The sequence below is a fragment of the Mus pahari genome, chromosome 2 (assembly GCF_900095145.1).
Source record: "Mus pahari chromosome 2, PAHARI_EIJ_v1.1, whole genome shotgun sequence".
In the NCBI taxonomy this organism is placed as follows: Eukaryota; Metazoa; Chordata; class Mammalia; order Rodentia; family Muridae; genus Mus; species Mus pahari.
In genome coordinates, this window is record NC_034591.1 from 47,007,302 (window position 1) to 47,030,174 (window position 22,873).

The window sequence follows — 22,873 nt, forward strand, 5'->3', positions numbered from 1 at the left end:
GAGAAATACCTGAAAAAATGTTCAACATCCTTAATCATCAGGGAAATGCAAATCAAAACAACCCCAAGTTTCTATCTCACACCAGTCAGAATGGCTAAGATCAAAAATTCAGGTGACAGCAGATGCTGGAGAGGATGTGGAGAAAGAGGAACACTCCTCCATTGCTGGTGGGATTGCAAGCTTATATAACCACACTGGAAGTCAGTCTGGTGGTTCCTCAGAAAATTGGACGTAGGGCTACCGGAAGATCTAGCAATACCACTTCTAGGCATATACCCAGAAGATGTTCCAACTGGCAATAAGGACACATGCTCCACTATGTTCATAGCAGCCTTATTTATAATAGCCAGGAGCTGGAAAGAACCCAGATGTCCCTCAACAGAGGAATAGATACAGAAAATGTGGTGCATTTATACAATGGAGTACTACTCAGATATTAAAAACAATGAATTTATGAAATTCTTGGCCAAATGGATATATCTGGAGGATATCGTTCTTATTGAGGTCACCCAATCACAAAAGAAGTCACTAGATACGCCCTCAATGATAAGTGGATATTAGCCCAGAAACTTAGAATACCCAAAGTACAATTTGCAAAACATAAGAAAATCAAAAAGAAGTAAGACCAATGTGTGGATACTTCATTCCTCCTTAGAGTAGGGAACAAAATACCCATAAAAGGAGTAACAGAGACAAAGTTTAGACCTAAGACAAAAGGATAGACTATCCAGAGACTGCCCCACCTGGGGATCCATCCCATCATCAGCCTCCAAACCCAGACACTATTGCACATGCCAGAAAGATTCTGCTGATGGGAATCTGATTTAGTGCCCTCTTGTGAGGCTATGCCAATACCTGACAAACACAGAAGTGGATGCACACAGTCAGCTATTGGATGGAACACAGGGCCCCCAATAGAGGAGCTAGAGAATGTACCCAAGGAGCTGAAGGGGGCTGCAACCCTGTAGGAGCAACAACAATATGAACTAACCAGTACCCCCTGATCCCGTGTCTCTAGCTGCATATGTATCAGAAGATGGCGTATTCAGCCATCATTGCAAAGAGAGGCCCCTTGGTCTTGCAAACTTTATATGCCCCATAGAGAGGAACACCAGGGCCAAGAAGTGGGAGTGAGTGGGCAGGGGAGCAGGGCTGGGGGAGGGTATAGAGGACATTCGGGATAGCATTTGATATGTAAATGAAGAAAAGATCTAATAAAATAATATTAAAAAAGAATAGTATGGGTTGTTACACTTATTTTTAATGAACAAGTTCATGCTTGAAAACTTGTCATGCTAGATCCTGAGTTTTAATAACTACCAACATTATTTGCTAGTTTGTATATTTTCTTCCCTAAATGTGCTACTCTGAATTCTAAGACTCAGAAGTATAGTTTGACATGAAACTCAAGTATACAGTACCCTGAAGGAAAAAGCTACGACCTCTAAGAGTCTTTGCAACTCAGAACCTTTCCTTTTATGAGGCACTCTTGGAAAGTATTACTTGTTATTAATATTTCCCCTAATCTTAGCTGGCATTCTATTAGCCTTCCTCACTGATACTGCAATGTGAACCCAGAACTTAAATATATCAGTATAGACCTTTGTCCTCCACTCTATTAAAGCATTCAGTGACATGTGGACTACACTAGAGTTGAACATCATTTCTACCTAACACAAACACCACAGTTCAGTCAGTTCCTGTTCTTACTCTGCCTTTCATCCGTGTGATCCCTCGTCATTTATTTTCTTTCTTCCTTCATGCTGCAGATTCAGAATAGTCCACACTCTGGCTTTCCTTCCCTGCTTACCAGAGATCTCAAAATCCCTAGGAAAAGCTGGAGTGGATTTATGGCTGTCAAAATCTGGAGGACTGAGGGATAAAACACGCATTGTGTTTTCCCTTGGCATAATCCATAAATGAGGATGATTATTATCTCTGTGGTTTATCTAGGATTTGTTCTTCTTTAAGTGGTATGGCACGTTGTCTTGCTAAAGTGGGTATTCACATTCCCTATGTTACATGTAGAATTGCTGGCTAAGTTTTTATCTAAACTTGACACACCTCAGTAATTCCAGGTTCATGTTATTTCTTATGTTCAGTTATACTGCTCAATGAGTCACAACAGTTCTAAGAAACTTTCCATCCACTACAAGCTATGTTAGATATAGCAGAAACAATTTTTCTGGCTTCTAAGAACAATTTCATTTTACAAAGTATATGATCTAATATAATTATTATAATAAAAAGGAACTGCAATTAGCTAAATCAAGTCAGTCTTAGACTCTAGAGAAAACCAGCATTTGTTCATTATAAGCTGCTATGGCAATAAGAATGACTATCCAGCCAGATATCCAGCCAGATTAAGAGGTGAAAATCACCTAACAAATGCCATTGGTTTGTAAATACCTAACAATAAAGGTATCATACAGTTAAAAAAAAATCACTGAATAAACAGTAGGTGGGTGCCCACAGTTTCTTCTCCCAGTCAACACCCTATGACTGTGGACAGGGAAAGTGTCCCAAGAGCCTTTGCATTTACATTTCTGACACTCCAGTAGTTATCTAGCCCTGGGGAGTAAGACATATCAGATCCTGCTCCACTCTTTCATACTCCACCTGTCTTCCTAGGACACACTCCAGAAGTTAAGGAGTCCCCAATCCTCTTGCTTCCATCACACACCTCCCCCACACTGTGAGTAGATAGTGTAGACATGAAAAAGGTCTCTGGACCCTCTGATTCTAGAGTTCATCATTCAACAAGTTCACTCCCAAAAAGGATGGTAGTAGATCTTTGGTCCTCTAAGCCATGAGTCAAATTTCTTACTCTGTGTATACTCTTGCTAGTGAAGCCAGAGAAGTATGCCCCACCACCAAAACCAATGCAAACTTCTAGTTTTGTGTGTGCCCTCTGACCAGAGAAACAAGATAAGGTAATCTATTTATACCTGATGTACATGCCTATGCTATTCATACACCCAAGCTTGTGGCTTTGATCCTAAGCCTGACAGCATACTCTCACAATACTTAGCAATTCCTGACCAGAGGGCACACTATACTGCTATCCCTGTTGAAATTTCCCATCATGCTGAACTGGCCTGACTACAGAACTGAGAACACCTTCAACTATCCCATATACATAGCAGCACCACATCTCTCTACAGTTAAATATATTAAACAACAATGAGTCCAACACATCTCACAAAGCAGAAGGAATCCAAGCATAGAACAAATGCTTATTCAACTCAGGTGTGTTAGACTGTCTAACAAATTAACTTAATATTGGCAAATCCCAGAGTGTAAGCACTAATAACATGAAAGTTCAAGACAAAATAACTCTACCAGAAATTACCAGTTCTTTAGCAATGACAACCAATGGTGACAGCTTAGATGAAGTCAATGAAATACAAACCAACAATAGAGAATTTTTTTAAAATTAATGAAACAAAAGATTGATTCTTTGAAAGAATAAAAAGATTCACAAATATTTAGTTAAATCTACTTAAAGAAAAGAAAAGGTCCAGATTAATAAGATTAGAAAAGAAAATGGAGATACTACAATAGATATCAATGAATGCCAAAAGATTCTAAGGAAACACTTGAAAGATTAATGTTTTACTAAATTTGAAAACCTAAGAGAAATGGATAAACATGATCTAATAAAATTAAAACAAGAACAAATAAAAAAGATTTGATATACACAACTAGCAAATAGACTGAAGCAGCACCTTAAAAATAAAATCACACAGCAATAACAACAGCACCAACAATTAGATAGAATTACCACTACTATAATCTAAAAAATTCTATAAAGAAGTGAAAGAGGAAGTGTGTCTGAAATATTTTTATGAAACCAGGACCACAATGACAGCTAAACAAGATAATGACTCATACACACAAAAAAAGAAAATTATAGATCAATTGCTCTGAAAAATATTGTCAGAAATCTTCTCAGTAAAATACCTGTAACCTGAATTCAGAAAAACATATCACAGAATTTTTATCTGAATTCAGATAAAAATATCACTCACTTTATTCCAGAGATGTAAGGATATTTCAGCTAAGTAAATCAATAAATGTAATTCACCATGTAAATGGAGTCAAGGATAGATATCACATGATCATCTCAGTAGGAACAGGAAGTGCCTTTGACAGATTCAGTATCCCTTCATGATAAAAGGCATAGATAGACTATGGATACAAAGAAGATATTTCATCATATTAAAGGCTGTATTCAACAAGCTTTTAGTCAACGTTGTACTAAACAGAAAAACATCATTTTCACTAAAGTTAAAAAATAAAAAGATTGTCAGCTCTCTTCATGCCCTTTCCACATAGTGCTTAGTGATACAAAATAGATAAGAAAGTCAAAGAATCCTTAATTATGTAAGAGAGAGAGAGAGAGAGAGAGAGAGAGAGAGAGAGAGCCTTATGACCACACCAGATAATTGCTTCAGCTTAAGGATGCTTTTAGCAGAGTTTCAGCATATAAAACTAATAAACAGAGATCTGTAACCTTCCTATATACTAATGATAAACAGAAAAAAAAATCAGGAAAACAATCTTATTCATAGTAGCCTCGAAAAATGCTGAATGAGATAGGCATAACCCAGGAGGTAAAAGATCTATACTGTTAAAAAAATGCAAGACTGCTGAATAAAGAAATAGGGAAGACACTATAACATGAAAAATACCACATGTTCATTGTGGGGAGTGGGTGTGACCAAGCCCTGTGATCCTTGTTTACCAAGAACCTGAACCTGCTGATCCTGTGCTGCCTGCCTGTGCTGCCCACCTGATGAGTCACTGGCCTCCCTGGCTGAACTCTGACTGGATCCAGGAGAGGGGGGAAGGACTAGGTCAGAGGACTGATGAAAAACAAAAACAGGATGTGTATGGGGGAGGGGGGGAGGGAGAAGGCTGTTTGAGAAAGCAGTTGGAGAAAGCAGTTGGAGAAAGCAGTTGGGAAAAAGCTGTGCAGGAGAAAGCTGTTTGAGAATGCTGTGGGAAAATGCTGTCTGAGAATGCTGTTCAGGAAAGCTGTTGGAGAAAGAAGTTTGAGAAACCTGCCTTGGTGTTTGTGTCGTCCCTCCCCCACCCCCCCCACCCCCGTCTCTGCCGGTCGGAGTTCAGGGTTTGTGGCAGTTCATAGATCTGCAAAATTACTGTAAAGTTGGCTACCCTACCAAAAGCAATGTAGAGGATTAACACAATTTCAGTCTAAATAGAAACTCCATTCTTCGTAGAAGTAGAAAAAGAAGACAATTCAAAGTTTACTTGAAAACACAAAAATCTCACAGAAACAAATCCTAAATAGTAAGAATAGTATTGATAATGGAAGTACTATTTAGACTTGAGAGATTTCAGGTGAGGGAGTGGGAGAGAGAGAGAGAGAGAGAGAGAGAGAGAGAGAGAGAGAACAGAGACAGAGACAGACACAAAAGATTTTTCTTAAATTTGTGACTTCAAGTAGGATAAACATACTCTAGTGGATGGCCACATACTCCTAAGTGTATGGACAGGACAAATTGGAGCCAATGGGTTGTTAATTTTTACAAAAATACATGAAGTTGTGGGCAATAGAGAGGATGCTGCAAATCTGGAATTAGTCAGTTTAGGGGAGGACTTGGAGTAAACATAACAAAAATACACTATGTAAATTTCTCAAAAAATTAAAAAAGGATGGTTGGAAGTATTATCATGTCAAATTGTAAGATATCCTGCAGAATATTACTAGCACAACAAATTATTGTCACAAAATGGATACAGATCAATTGAATGAGTCAAATATAACTGAATTAAATCAGAGGACTAAGATATAAAGTCATGCAAAAAATCCCTGATTTTTGTCACAAAAACCAAGGCTGCATGTGAGAGAAAAGACAGCCTTTTTAGCTAATGTTGCTATGGATATTGGATACCATATGTAGAAGAAGAATTGCATCTATTTACTCCAAGGAGATTTAGAACCTTAATATAAAACCTAAGACTGGTAGGAGAAAAGTAGGGATGCACCAGAAGATACAGAAGATACAGTAAGGACTTGCTAGATATAATGTCAGTTACTGGAGGAATAAGGTTAACAACTGGCAAGCTGGATTTCATTAAGTTAAAAAGTTTCAGTACAGCAATAGAACTGTCAATAGAACTGCCAGTGCACTTGACAGAGAATTAATATCTAGAATAAAATATATAAAAAATAAAAACCCAGGACAAGAAATGAACAGCTCTGCAAATTATAAATATTTTTGGACTTATTTTTAATTATGGGTAGGTGTGTGTGTGTGTGTGTGTGTGTGTGTGTGTGTGTGTTGGTGGGTATGTGCACATAAGTGCAGGTACCTTTGAATACCAGAGGTATCAGATCCATTGAGCTTGGGTTACAGGAAGCTATGATCTTCTGAAAAATAAGCAAGTGTTCTTAACTGCTAAGCCATTATTCCAGACTCTCAAATTAGAAATATTAATGGTTAATAAACTTTTAAAGTGTTCTGCAATCTTCCCATAAGGGAAATACATCTGTGCCCCAAGAGGTTTGGGCTACATCTCCAGCTCATAGCACAACTTGATAGTGTTGTAAGCATTATATACCTCTTTTGAAAGGATAAAAGATGCAGTGTTGAGTAAACTGGGGAGATCAGCTAAGACCAGGCACAGTTTTCAAAATGAAACCCCAGGAAAGAGTCAGTGAGAGTCCATAACACAATCCTGAGAGAGTGAAACATCAGTTTTAATGGAGTCCACAGAATACTGGAGAATCTCTGACCGGAGAACATCTGCCAAGAAAGCTGCAGATGTGTGTGGGAGCCATTTTAAGCTTATGATGCTAAGTGTGTTTCAGTTGGCAAAGCCAGAACAGGTAATGCCTATTTCCTTTGAAGCCCAGCTAACTGTTTGAAAGACTCCAGATACTGGACATGTAGTTACAGAATTTCATTTTTCTATGCTTGATTTAAGGTTGCTTTGATTTGGATGTTTTACTACCTATTTCTCCTCTTTCAGTATAATAATGTATTTAATATGAACCATTATGTTTGAAAGTAACTTTTTTTCTTTTTAGAGAAGCTCACAGTTAAGAGCCTGTGATTTTAATACCATAAAATTTTTAAAGACTTTGATGATGTGGGATATCTGGACAAGCTGTATGGATCTGCACTGCATATAGAATAAAATATCTAATGACAAGCCATCCTTTTTCTGTCAACTCCCATGGCTCTATATCATGCTTCATAGTTTTTTACTTTGTCTCATGGTGCACTCTATGGATGTAAATTATGATCATGCCTTTTGCAGAACCATTGTTCTCTTGTTATTTTCAAAGGTTATTAATTAAAGTTCAGAAACCTCAAAAATATATGACTTAAAGTAACATGTTTGCGGACAAACTGACAAAAGATGAGGTTGTAATGGTAGTTTTGTCAATCTCACATGATCTATAATCATCTGATGTTGCAAAGAGGAATTGTTTTGATTAGGTTGGTCTATGGGCATGTCAGTGAGGAACTGGCATGGCTATGTGAATTGATGTGACAACTGATAAGCAAGTGGCATCATTCCCTGGTTTCAAGTCCCAGCCTTGTTTAAAAATGGAGGCATGAGCTTAGCTTAAATAAACGAGCATGAATCTATCTTCTATGATCTTGACTGCAGATATAACTACCTTATCTGACCTCACCGCTATCTTGAACTGTAACTTGGAATTGTGAGCTGAATACATACTTTTCTCTTAAAGTTGCTTTTCTCGGGTGTTTCTGGCTGTTTGTTTGTTTTATTACAGGAACAAGAAAGAACCTAAGATATATGTGATAGAAAAAGAAAGTAGGAATATTGTCGAGAGGAATTCAAGCAGTGGTATGGAGGATGAGTGAGACTAGGGTACAGATGCAAATGTTAACCAAAATGAAAGACTTATCAAACAGTAATATGGAAACACACTACTTGTTATTTGATTAAAATATGGAAACAGACTTCTTGTTAGTCAATTAAAAATAAATACAATTTAAAATAATTATAAAGAAATATATATCAAATACATATATACATAAAAATGCACATATGGCATAGCTGCATAATGCTTTTCCTTGAAGTAAATATTTTATCAAAAAAATCCCAGTGCCAGGTATGCAATATTTCCATAAGAATTATTGGTGTGGAAAGTGCCAGAGGTCCCCAAACAATGTAAGCTATTGGAAGGCACTATTCAGGATACCAGGGATATAAAATAGCATAGTTGTTACAAAGCTGTTGTTACTCTTGCAAACCACAATGTCAGCCTGCTGGGAAAAGTTGTGTCAATTATTGCAATAGTGTCACAGCTGTTATAGGGTAGCAAACTGCTCAAGAATTGGACTTGAGTTCTATTGCATAGAAGGGGATACATATCGCTTTAAAATCAGTCAAATTTTAGCCATTCCATAAACCTATGACTGAGGAAGTCAGAAATCTGAAGGTAAAATCTACTCTAGTTGTAGAGCTAAATTGATATGACTCAAACTACACAGTCTAAGCATTTATGTTTACATCTGCAGAAAAATCCCATTCTCATGCATGAAAAAGCTTCCCTGTGCAGATGAATGGCACAATAGAGAGATGTTGGCTGACCAAGATACTTATAATAAACAATGGTTGTGTGCTTTGACCTAAACAGGACATCTATAGCTCCCTCTCTAAGGCTCAAGCAACACTGCAGAACAAGGTGTGCAAAAATCTTAAGACCTATAAGACAGGAAGAAGGGTTGTAAAATGCTATCTTCAGGTGTGTTCACAGCCATCCAAAACAAGGTCTCACAGAAGCAGTAGTTGCTGGAATTGGACCTGTGTGATAGGTTTTGGCAGACAATTATGAATCTGCTATGGGTGCATAGGGCCCAAGAGTACTTGATGTACTTGATGAACTAGTAGCCAAGGGGCAATTACTGTTGGAACAAAAGTCAGAGCCTTCAGAATGTGTGAAAATGCATACCTCTAATCTGTTACTGTAGTGAAAGTATAATCTAAACCGAAGGACCACAAATCAAAAGGCATGAATGCGGGAAGGGAAGCTGTGATAGAAGAAGGGAAGATGACAGGAGAGGAGAAGACATAAAAGAGAGTCAAGGTAAGATTCAACAGAATACACTATACACGTGTTTGAAACTTATTAAGCCAGCACTCCAATGTCATATTAGAAATAATAATTTTACCTCAGACATAGTCTTGTCTGCACCTCTGAAAATCACTTGTGGAATTAAAGCTTCCACTGTCAAGTGTGAGCATGCCTGTAAGCCCCAGCACTGAGGAGGTAGAGGGTAGAGTCAGGGGAATCCTGAAATATAACAGTCATGCTGTAAAAGCTTCCTAGTGCAGTTCTTCTGTTATTTTCCTTAATTTTTATTCACTTAGCTTTCCCTATTTAATTCAACAAGTATTTGTGCTCTCACCAACATCTGTGCTAGAACTAGAATTTTAAAAGATAAGTAAGCATGTTTCCTCCCCACAGGGGACTTTCAGTCTGCCATCGCATGTTTAATTAGTTCAATATTTCATTTTTTTCATACTATGAAAATGATCACATAACATATACCTGCTGTAGAAAATCTATCCCAAATGGATATTCCATATACTATTATATTTGAAAGCACAAGCAATTCAAGAGTAAAAGCTTTATTTTCCTTAGATGTAAAGTTGTAAATGAGGATACACTATAAGAAAATTAATACAGAATTCTTAAAACATAAGCAACTACATAAAGATCTCAGAGTAAAATATCCTCTTACAAATGAAGTAACTGATATCAAGAGAGGGAAGGAACTTTCCCAAATAAACTTCACCACATGCCAGGTAGTTACTTAAAAGTTGAAATAACAGTGATAAATAGCACCCACATTGCTCTGCTGTAATTTAAATGATCATTATAATAATTGGGGACATAGAAGGAGAATGTATTTAGAGAATGTAAAGTAGAGTTATGAAATCCAATCTATACATTCAAAGGCTATATCTCTTCCAGGGTCTCATTAAATATTAGACTTCGTGAATACTACTAGTGTCATCATAATTGAATGACTAGTAAGAGATAGAGTAGACTGGTTTGTTTGTTTGTTTGTTTGTTTTGTTTTGTTTTGTTTTGTTTTAAACCATGATTGGAATATGTTTTGTTATAGAAAGTTCTCAACTACTTTCTGTCAGAGTGCGATCTACTTAGTTTTTAAGCCTGCCTCTGGTTTGGCCTCCTAGACAGCTCATTACTAACTCAAAATGTATAAATGTATATATAATATGTATTATGTTCCCTTTCATTAAGAGGTATTTGTAATCACATGCTGGAGTTTATAAATAGCTAAGACTTGCTTTTTAAATTATATATATATATATATATATATATATATATATATATATATATATATTTAACATGTTTTGTATCTCAAATTGCTAAATCATTTCATTTCACAACTAATAATATGAATATTAAGTAAACACAGTATATTAGTATATATTAAATGAATGTACATTTTTGTAAGCGTTTTCACCACGTCTTTCACTGCCATATGATTGAATTGTTAACCCTTGCAAAGAGAAGTTTTTAGATTTATAATTCTTATATTTAACCTGTCTGTCATAAGCCTACAACCATTGTTATGATCTGTCTGTCTTATTGACTAACTTTGCTAGTAATGTGACTTGATTAGGAGAATGCTAGCATAACTAATTTCGTGTCATTTTCCAAGAAATATTTATTTACTCTGTCTTTTCTGTGCTATTTAGTTTACAAGGCACATTTCTGGAAACAAGAAATGCATCACTCAATAAGAGTACACATACATACATACATACATACATACATACATACATACATACATACAAAACACACAGAAAGAGAGAGGGAGAAGGGAGAGAGAGAGAGACATGAACTACACAATTAATTTTAAAATTTCTCTATGATATAGCTGCCTAACAAACAAAATACCAAAACCTAATTTTCTGAACCATAAATATTGTAGAAAGATTTGGGAATGGCATGTAGGTTCGGAAAATAAAAGGCTATGGAATCAGTTCTTTTCCTTCCTAAATTTCTATATTTATAATTACTCATCTATGAGTTCTTGTCCTTCATACTAATATGAAGAAACGACCTCTCCTACATATATCACTACCTTAGTATTCTTGACAGATATCTCACAACTTAAAAATTGGTCTGTACTTGTAAGCAGTGGCAACAGCATCCTGTTCCTCAGCTAGGGGCAGCTTCAGAGAGTTATCTATCCTCCATCTTCTCATGGCTCCCATTGTGGGGCCCAGTCACAGTGTACTGCACGAGAAATGGATCCTCTGACTGAAGACCTACAGATAGCATTTTCTTTTCTTTCTTTTCTTTTCTTTTTTTTCTTTTTTTTATGTTCCTATTTTTATTAGATATTTTCTTTATTTACATTTCAAATATTATTCCTTTCCTAGTTTCCTCTCTGAAAATCCTCTATCCCTTCCCCCCTCCCCCTGCTCACCAACCCACCCACTCCTGCTTCCTGGCCCTGGCATTCCCCTATAGTGGGGCATAGAACCTTCACAGGACCAAGGGCCCATTGATGACCAACTAGGCCATCCTCTGCGACATATGCAGCTAGAGACACGAGTTCCACCATGTGTTTTCTTTGATTGGTGATTTAGTCCCAGGGAACTCTGGAGGTACTGGTTAGTTCATGTTGATGTTCCTTCTATAGGGCTGCAGACTCCTTCAGCTTTTTGGGTACTTTCTCTAGCTCCTTCATTGGGGACCCTGTGCTCCAATTTGACATTGTAATGTTAAATGTTAACATAACATTGAAAATCATCCAGAGTGTACTATGCATACATTGTGCCCAGTTCCTTGTCCTTACCATTAAAGAGAAAAGTTTGAATATTAAGAATTTGATGGTTTTCCTTCAAACTAAACCAAGCATATGTGAGAGAACAGGAAACTATTATTATTGATAAATATGCAAAATATTAAGCATAGTGTTGATATGAATTGCCTTTTAATTACTTCGTATTTTTAGTGGTGAATACATGTAAACTTTCTGTTATTAAGTATCTGAAATAAGTTGTTGTCTCATAGTTTCTGAACTTTCAGTGAATGAGTAGTTGGTTTTATAGCTTTGAGTCTTAGAAATACACCTTGGCAGAAACATTCCATGTCGTAAAATCCTTAAACTCATATTCAAGCAATGAAATATTAAAGAGGGAAAGGGGTCAGAATCTTACATCTTGTTGGATACATGCCTCAAAGAATCCAGACTTTCTACTTGGCTTCATCTCCTAAAATTTCTAATCCCTCCCATTAGCAGCATGCTAGACGTAGGCTTTTACACTTGAATATTTGGATCCAAACTATAGCAGATTCCTTTTGTTTGTCAAGTTTAATGGCCCAGTTATTTTTTTTTATTGCCGTAATAAAATACCATGATTATAGCTCCAGAGGCATAGGAATCTATCATGATAGGAAATCACAGTTCAAATTGTAAACATGGTTGCAGAAGCATTTGAGAGCTCACATCTCAAGATGCAAGCAGGAAACCAGAATCTTGGGGTAGCACTAGTTACTGAACTTTCAAAGCCCATCTCTAGTGAAATGCCTCCAACACACAGCTTCTCCAACCCACATACTTAGCCCTACATCTCCCACACACTGTCCCACCAACTGGGAACTACATATAAAACTTCCTGAGACTGTGGAGGACAGATCATTCAAACCACCAAGTGATTTTCCCTTCCATAAATCCCATATTTTAATTAGTATAATTATGTATGCAGACAGATATTCATTAAAAGGTTTTATTTTGGAAGTTATTTTTAACTTTCCATTCAACTCTGTTTTAATTATTCCTGGGTAATTCTCAGGGGTAATTGAACCACTCTCTTTACAAATGTGCTGCACTTGAATTTCAGAGGTACTGTATCCCAGGGTTATAGAGCTTTTTCAATTAATAAAGTGTTTGTCTTTCAAGCACAACAAACTAGGTTTCATCCTAAGAACTCACAATAAAGCTGAGCATTGTGGTAAATGCTTATAGTGCTTGCAAACCCAGCACTAGGGAGATATATATATATATATATATATATATATATATATATATATATATATATATATATATATATATATATATATATNAGCACAACAAACTAGGTTTCATCCTAAGAACTCACAATAAAGCTGAGCATTGTGGTAAATGCTTATAGTGCTTGCAAACCCAGCACTAGGGAGATCTCTGTCTCTGTCTCTGTCTCTGTCTCTGTCTCTCTCTCTCTATATATATATATATATATATATATATATATATATATATCAGTATCTTTATTTTCACTGCATTATAGTTCTACAGGTGTTTTTACATGCTTTCACACTTCCCTCTTATATTACATGGTTTCTTAGTTTACAAACATGCATAAATGCCTGATACATAACCAGTACTTATTAAATGTCTGATGTATGTATGTATGTATGTATGTATGTATATATAAATGAACGGCCAGACACTAATTATGAATATACATTATTAAAAATATAAAGCATATCAAGCAATGCATTGGAAATTTAAACTTTCCAACACCTTATTTGCTATGTTTTATGTTTGTGACAATTTTATATCATTACTTTTCAGTATTCCACAGGGCAGGCCTGACTATCCCAAATGTGCACATGACAAAAAAAAAAAGGATAATTAGAGGGATTCTGACTTGAACAGGATTATAAATCCTATGAGCTAATGGTTTAGGTATTTCTGAGGTTTCTAAATAAGCCAAAATAAAGCTTGAAATCAAGAAACTGTGAATTTCATGAAAGAAGGAACATGGTAATTTTTCAATACTTTATCCTTCATTTCCTAGTATATGCCCAAGAATGTGAACTATTTGTCTATGTGGAGAGAATAAATATCAGGGAAGAGAAGAAAGAGATGAGATGTGAAGGAAGTTCAAAATAGAAACCAGATAACTCACTATAATGGAGAGGGTGATTTACACTAGGTGTGTAAACCTGGTCCCTGTGTCATGGAAGGGAAGCCTGATACAATCACAACAGACTGGCCACTGCAGGAATGTCTCCTACCACAGAGGATCAAGCTTATGGAAGGGACATTTGTGTATTTTTATACTTTTCTCACAGAAACTTTGATTATATACTTTTTAAATTTTCTAATAACTTTGTTCTTATCATTCTGTAATAACCAAGTCTTAGAAAGATATTAAATGTCTACCCTTGGGATATAGATACCATAGTGTTTAAGCATTCACTGAAATTAGAGGAGGCTGGGAGTTCTTTGACCCTGTTATAAAGGGCCTGTCAGAATGTAAGGCTCCATCAGGGTGGCCTGCCAAAGGCACTATCTATAGGGCATGCCTGGTGGGTACCATTCGGACTGCTTCTCTTTAGCACATGAAAATAGATGATTCATGGCAAAGGGAATGTGCATAAGCACATTAAATCATGAGACCAAAAGATATAGACAATAATTCAAATTTCCCAAGAATAACTGGGTCAGAAAAACATCATGATAAAATTTCCAGGCAAGATCTTCTTATTGGAATAATAGTGGCATCCTGTTGTGGATGTAACCAATTGTTTTCTGATTTGATCTAAGACCTGCTCCACAGGGGCGTGTTTATGCCTCAGAGATGTGGACCATAACTAAGTTAGAGATGTACTCTATGGAAGAGTCTCCTGCTTTTGGTTTGATAAATGACATTTATCTAAACTGACTCATTAATACTTCTTCTTTAAATTTAAAACTATATTTATTAAATTAAGTTGACTTAGAATAATATTGCTGCATCAATTTAAGAATTAGGATTTCATTTGATTACTGAATAAATGAATTACAAAATGAGTTATGCTGTTGCAAACAGATGCATCTTTTCTCTCAGCTTTTTTCTAAATGTTACATTTTGCATTCCTGGTTTCCTTCTAACAGAGGTCCTTACCATTAAGTAATCCTACAGAAAATGTTAATAACATGCATTTCTCCTTTTTATTTCTGGATTTAGATTTTTTTATTAGCTATTTTCTTTATTTACAATCCAAAAGTTATTTCGTTTCCTTGTTTCCCTTCTGCAAACCTCCTATCCTTACCCCTCGCACCCCTGCCCACCAACTCCTGTTTCCTGGTCCTGGCATTCCCCTATACTGGGGGCATAGAACATACACAGGGCCAAAGGCCTCTCCTCTCATTGATGACCGACTAGGCCATCCTCTGCTACATATACAGCTAGAGCCATGAGTCCTGCCATGTATGCTCTTTGGTTGGTGGTTTAGTCCCAAGGAGCTCTGGAGATACTGGTTAGTTCATATTGTTGTTCCTCCTATGGGGCTGAAAACCCGTTCAGCTCCTTGGGTACTGTCTCTAGCTCCTTCATTGGAGACCCTGTGCTCAGTCCAATGGATAGCTATGGGGAGTGAGTATGCCAAGCCCCATGGTCCCTATTTGTCAAGAGCCTGAGCCTGAACTCTATGTGGGGAGTGGGCAAGCCCCGTGTTCCCTGTATGCAAGAACCTGAGCCTGCTGAGCCTGTGTGATGATCCTATACTGTATGGACGATCCTATACTGTACTGCCTGCTGAGTTACTGGACAATCAATGAGCGTCCTGGCTGAACTCTGACCGGATCCAGGAGATGGGGGAGAGATTAGGTCAGAGGAGAATGCTGTGGAAAAAGGCTGTAAACAATTCAGTTGTAAGCAAGCAGTTGAAGAGTCCAGTTGGGGTTAGTTGAGCTGAGAGAGGGCTAGAGAAAGCTGTTTGTGAGAGGGAGAGGAAAAAGCTGCTCAGAGAGATAAAGAAGAAATCAGTTTGGAACCTTCCTTGGTGTTTGTGTCATTTCTCCCCATCTCTGCCGGTCAGAGTTCAGGGGTCTGTGGTAGATAGCTGTGAGTGTCCACTTCTGTATTTGTTAGGCACTGGCAGAGCCTCTCAGGAGACAGTTTTATCAGTCTCCTATCATCAAACTCTTGTTTGGCATCCACGATATATACAAAGAACTGGTGGCCCATACAGGGAATGGGAAGAAGATAAGAAGAAAGAAGAAAAGGCTCTGGTGCTACGTGTGAGGAACTTTTCTCCAGGAGCAGCTAATGAAGAAGAAAAGGAAAAAGCAGAAAGAAAAGAAGAAAAGACTCTGGTGCCCTGTGTAAAAAAGAGAAGAAGAGAAGGCTCGGGCCCAGCCGGTGCCCATCTGTGCCCCCGGCCCTGGCCCCGGCCCCAGCCCCGGGGGGCAGTAGTGTCAACAAGCGGTGGGGCAGGAGCTCCTGGATTGGCAGCCGCTGTAAAAGCAATGACATAATACAAGCTTGTGGTGGTGGGCACTGGAGGCATGGGCAGGAGTGCCCTGACCATCCAGCTGATCCAAAACCACTTTGTGGACGAGTATGATCCCACCATAGAGGACTCCTACCAAAAACAGGTGGTCATTGATGGGGAGGCATGTCTACTGGACATCTTAGACAAAACAGGTCAAGAAGAGTATAACGCCATGTGGGACCAGTACATGTGCACAGGGGAGGACTTCCTCTGTGTATTTGCCATCAACAACACCAAGTCCTTCGAAGACATCCATCAGTACAGGGAGCAGATCAAGCGGGTAAAAAATTCAGATGATGTGCCAATGGTGCTGGTGGGCAACAAGTGTGACCTGGTCACTCGCACTGTTGAGTCTTGGCAGGCCCAGGACCTTGCTCGCAGCTATGGCATCCCCTACATTGAAACATCAGCCAAGACTTGGCAGGGTGTGGAGGATGCCTTCTGTACGCTAGTCCATGAGATTCGGCAGCAAAAACTGCGGAGACTGAACCCGCCTGATGAGAGTGGTCCTGGCTGCATGAGCTGCAAGGGTGTGCAGTCCTGTCACCAGGCTCAAGACATGGAGGTGCCAGATGCAGGGAGGAGGTGCTGACAAAAAGATAAAAAAAGAAGAAAAGGCCAAGAAAGAAGCAGAAAAGAAAGAAAAAGCAGAAGCCAGGCAAAAGGAACAGGAAGCAAAAGAAAAGCAGAGACAAGGTAAATTAGAAGCTGTTCGGTTGGCTAAGAAGAAAAAAAGAGGAAACGGAAAAGGCAGAAACTTCGGAACTCGTGCAAGAGCTAGACCAAGAAAAAAGAGCTACGGGGAGTTCCATGGTAAGTACAGGTTAAAGCTCTTGGTATAGAGACAAGTTAAGCTCCCAGGTTTTGAGGACAAGAAAGCTCCCAGGTTTTGGGGGACAAGTTAAGCTCCCGAGTTTTTGAGACAAGCTAAGCTCCTGGTATAAGCTCCCAGGTTATGGGATAAAGTTAGAACAAAATTAAGAATTAATCTAGCACTAGAAAGAGGCTCTCCGGTGGAGGGACGAAGAAGATAAATCAAGCTCCCGGGGTTATGGAAGGGAGTTACAGGTCAAGCTCCCGGGGTTACGGGACAGAATTACAAGTCAAGCTCCTGGGGGTATGGGACAAAGTTAAAGTTGTAAGTGAGGTTCGAAGTTAAAATCCAGGTAAAGGAACAAATTTAAAAGGTTCCCGGTAGAGGGACAAATTTAAAAGGATCCCGGAGCAGGGACGAATTTAAAAGGTTCTCGGTAAGGAGACATATGTATCGTGCCTGGTAGAGGGACAAAGAAGGTTCTTGTTACAGAGACAAAGTTAAGCGAGGTTAAGGTTCGAAGTTAGGTTCCCGGCACAGGGACGAAATTAAAAGTGAAGAGAGCTGGAGGAGATTGCTTTAAAAAGGAAAGTAAGAGCATTGATGCAGCTGTTAGCAATTTGGACGAGTGTTCCTAAAAAATAAAAGAGGCCTTTAATTTGATTTTGGATGGCCAGTGTGTGGTCCAAGCAGTTCAATGTAGGGTTAATTAAAAAGCAAATGTGATTTTTTTTTTAATTAAACAAAAAGGGGGGAAGGTTCAGGAGAGAGTGTTATGGGAGATAGTAAAGGCCCTTCCCCTACCAGTTATGCTTGTGTTTATCCCAGATTCTGTGCAATGCCTTGTTTAATGTATCCTTGAAGGGGAGTCTGTGCTTTTCTGTGGGAAATAATTGTAAACTTACTTCTGTATATATGGTATCTCTGTGGGAAATAATTCTAAACTTCTGTATATATGGTACTTCTGTGAGAAATAATTGTAAACTTATTTCTGTATGTATGGGACTTCCCTTTTTCTTTATAGTTAGTAATAGGACTAGTTCTTTTGAATTAGAATGCTCCAGTATTACATGCCTTTTGTCTCACTAGACCCCACCTGGTGATGGTGATACCCACAGCCATACCCTGGCCTCTGGAGGTACAGGAGGGTCAGTTGCCAGTGCTCCTAAGGAATAGGAGAGACTTTGGACAGACACCATCATTACAGCAGTGATTGGAGATGCTGTGGCGGATGGTATGCATACACAGGTGGGCACAGGGAGATCAACAACTGCTGACTCAAGCTATGGCAGCTATAGAGTCAGGTGGCTCACCACATGTTTGGCTCAGTGTGATGGGCCGTCAATCCACTACAGGTAAGACTCTCACATGTGCATACCAACCTAAGACAGGGTGGTGAAAATGAGTTCACCATACCAATGACGGGTAAGGATGTGACATGGTTGAGGGCAACCTAAGACAAGATGCGATCCCAGAGCCATTTTAATTCAACAAAAAGGGGATATGTGGGGAGCGGATGTACCAAGCCTCGTGGTCCCTACTTGTCAAGAGCCTGAGCCTGAACTCTATGTGGGGAGTGGGTAAGCCCCGTGTTCCCTGGTGCAAGAACCTGAGCCTGCTGAGCCTGTGCAGACGATCCTGTACGGTACTGCCTGCTGAGTTACTGGACAATCACCGAGTGCCCTGGCTGAACTCTGACCTGATCCAGGAGATGGGGAGGGATTAGGTCAGAGGACTGAAAACAGGATGCACCCCAGGCAGGGGGAAGAATGTGGTTGTGAAGGAGCTCAGAGGACTGAGAAAAACAGGATGTGCCCCGGAGGGAGGGAGGAGAATGCTCTGGAAAAAGGCTGTAAACAGTTCAGTTGTGAGCAAGCAGTTGAAGAGTCCAGTTAGGGTTAGTTGGAGCTGAGAGATGGTTAGAGAAAGCTGTTTGTGAGAGGGAGAGGAAAAAGCTGCTCAGAGAGATAAAGAAATCTGTTTGGAACCTTCTTTGGTGTTTGTGTCGTTTCTCCCCATCTCTGCCAGTCAGAGTTCAGGGGTCTGTGGCAGATAGCTGTGAGTGTCCACTTCTGTATTTGTTAGGCACTGGCAGAGCCTCTCAGGAGACAGTTTTATCAGTCTCCTATCATCAAACTCTTGTTGGCATCCACGATATATACAAAGAACTCAAGAAATTAGACTTCATAGAACCAAATAACTCTATTAAATATGGGATACAGAGCTAAATAGAGAATTCTCAACTGAGGAATACGAATGGCTGAGAAGCACCTAAAAAAATGTTCAACATCCTTAGTCATCAGGGAAATGCAAATCAAAACAGCCCTGAGATTCTACCTCACACCAGTCAGAATAACTAAGATAAAAAACTCAGGTGACAGTAGATGCTGGCAAGGATGTGGAGAAAGAGAAACATTCCTCTGTTGCTGGTGGGACTGAAAGCTGGTACAACCACTCTGGAAATCAGTTTGGCAGTTCCTCAGAAAATTGGACATAGTACTACCAGAAGATCCAGCAATACCACACCTGGGCATATTCCCAGAAGATGCTCCAACTTGTAATAAGGACACAGGTTCCACTATGTTCATAGAAGCCTTATTTATAATAGCCCGAAGCTGGAAAGAACCCAAATGTGCCTCAACAAAGGAATGGATACAGAAAATGTATTATAATTACACAATGGAGTAAAATTCAGCTATTAGAAACAATGAATTTATGAAATCATTAGACAAGTGGATGGATCTGGAGGATATCATTCTGAGTGAGGTAACCCAATCACAAAATAAAACACATGTTATGCACTCACTTATAAGTGGAAATCAGCCCAGAAGCTCAGAATACCCAAGATACAATTCGCAAAACTAATGATACTCAAGAAGAAGGGAGACCAAAGTGTGGATACTTCGCTCCTACTTAGAAAGGGGAAGAAAATACCCTTGGAAGGAGTTACAGAGACAAACTGTAAAGCAGAGACTGAAGGATTGACCATCTAGAGATTGCCTCACCTGGGGATCCATCCCATAAACAACCACCAAAATCATTAATACTTCTAGTCCTTGCTGAATTTGTTCTTTGACAATTTCATTAAACACATACAGTACACACTGATTACTGCCACCTTCACCTTCTCTAATTTTCCTCCCTACCTTTTTACTTGCCTTGTCTTCCCTATAAATTCCTTATTTGTGCTCATGGCCATACACAGGTTCTGCTCTCCATCTTAATCAGAAAGCCTCATTTTGCAATTAACTTTCTGCATTTTCACAATGATATTAAGGTAATTTTCATCAACACCTGACCTAAGGTGTTAGTCCTTCTGCTCACTAAAAGATGTAAAATTAGCAGCCTAATAGTAAGGAATTTCTTGACCTTAGTCATTCTTTTCTAAGTTATGCAACAATGTAACTCTAGCAGCTGATTTTTGCTTGTATCACTGTATATTCATGACAACATGAAATATAACATACATACAAAATCACCACTGGTATACCTTACTGATTTAAGAATAAAATAAAACTGCAATGCAAATCATTAAAATCAACTACCCCCAAAAGTAATGTAGTTTTTGGCATTTTTATCTAGCCCCTCCAGACTGATCACGGTCCCTACCCCACTATTACCAATCTCTCATGTCTCCTTCTGTCTAAAGAAGACTGAACTGACATTCCCTCCTTTTGTTAACTGTAGAATCTTTTCTCATACAATATAAACTAAATACAGTTCTTCATCTCTCTACTCCTCCTAGTTCCTCTCTACCTCTTTTCCCATCCTGAGAAGGGGAACTGGGCATGAGGTCCCACCCCTAGCCAATGAGATATTTACAATAGCTGTTGGGAGAGGGAAACATAGTTTCTTTAATGGGGTGACACTGAATAAATCAACCACACACCAGGACAGGCCTCGGTGCTCAGAAGTCTATCAACACTAACTGGACCCTACTGTTTTTTTAGTTTGGTTTTTAAGAGAAAGAACATGAAGATAGGTAGGTCACATAGGAAAGGATCTTGGAGGAGTTGGGGGGGAGAGAGAAAAAGTATCAAAATACATTGTATGAAATTCTTAAAAATTAAATGTATTAATTTTTTAAGGAAGAGAATGAAAAGATCAAAGTGTGTCTTCCCTGAGGGTCAATTAGAGCTCAGCTGCATGGCAGTGAGCTAGATTTGGAGGAGTTGCCGAGAATAAACAACAGCTTGGCAGGTTTGTAGGCACTGGATAACATGTTGGCTTTTGAGAACAGAAATGTGGATTTATTAAATTCTGTAGATTTTACTCTCCCCTGTCTCATGCACACACACACACACACACACACACACACACACACACACACACACATTTAAAAATCTAAATCATGGCTGGGATGTTTCCATTTACTCCCCTTGCTAATAATTTATCAGGCAATGGAAGATCTTATATTGCCAAGGCATAGTACTAAACTATCCCCTCTTTATCAGAGGAAAGATAGCACCCTCCCATTGAACTCCAAAGCACTCAGGTTCAGACTGATTCGCTTTATCAGAGAATTACAGAAAATAGCTGACAAAATATACCTGGCATCCAAATGGCATTCATTGTCTTCAACAGATGCTCCTTTATTGTTTTGTTCTGTTCTATTCCATTCTGTTCTGTTTTGTTTTGTTTGTTTTGTTTTAGAAAGAATGAGAACAACTACCTGCTCTGACCTTTTAATGGAGTATAGACGTAAGTTCTCTGTGTTGGCTACAATTGTCTGGCCTCTCATGTCTCCCTGTGAGAATGATAGGGGGAAGATTCCAGGATATGCAACCTATCACACAGATTCAATGTACTGGTTTCTCCAATAAAGTCCATCTCTTAACCATGTGTTTCTATGAGACTTAGCTTAAGCCATGTTGACCAACAATGACTGTAGTATGTAACTGCTATTATCAACCTTAGTATTCCTATGTATAAAGCTGAAATTATTCCTACTTCAGTAAACTTTTCAGTAAAAGGGCTGAGCAAGATAATATGTTTAGGATGACCACTATTTATCTCATTAAACAATGCTAATACAAAAAGAAATTGGTTATTGCTAATCTAATTAAGCCAAAATCCTATTTCTTAACTAAATTATAATGCCATGCAGGTACTTTCTAAACATCATGGCAAGGTGAGGGGTGGAGACAATGGAAGGGCTAATTTCTTAGAGGAGGTTGAAGAAGATTTTTAAAACTAAGGGCCCAGACAGATGTAGTATTATTCTGCAAATGTAACACAATAATATTATACATTCAAATTTCAACTTTACTAAGGACATGTTAGCTATTTAAATATAGTCATATAGTTATATTCACACCAAACACAAGAACAGAAATCTACGCGGGATTGGGGGTACATAAAAGTTTATGTGACTGCAATGAAAGACTTTATGTGTCTTTAATATCTGAGTCATACTCAGATATTAAGAAAGTATATATTGGATGATATTTTGCTTTCTTGAATCTTCTGTGAGAAAGGAGAATCTCTGAAGAGCAGGTTATAAAGGAAACATAAAATATAATTACAAATTGTATAAATAAAGCAGTCAATACAGTGATGAATCGTAGACCTGATCGTCTATGTTAGAAATAAAGCTTACCTCAGATTTTATCATTATAGCTTCTAGATGTGGTCAGGAAAATTGAAACCTGAGTAACAGGTTAGCACTCTATGTATTAACAAGATTCCTAGTGGAACCACCAAAAGGTAAATGACTGAAAAAGGGGGGGAAATGTGAAAACCAACTAGAAAAGAGA

The 22,873-nt window shown here is 38.4% G+C and overlaps 1 protein-coding gene and 1 pseudogene across 6 annotated transcripts in view; one reads left to right on the forward strand and one right to left on the reverse strand.

Moving 5' to 3' along the window:
- Grm8 (glutamate metabotropic receptor 8) overlaps nt 1-22,873 on the reverse strand; it is an 836,043-nt gene that overhangs the window by 221,259 nt on the left and 591,911 nt on the right. The gene's annotated exons all lie outside the window — the stretch shown is intronic.
- On the forward strand, nt 16,263-16,895 carry LOC110316052 (annotated as a pseudogene).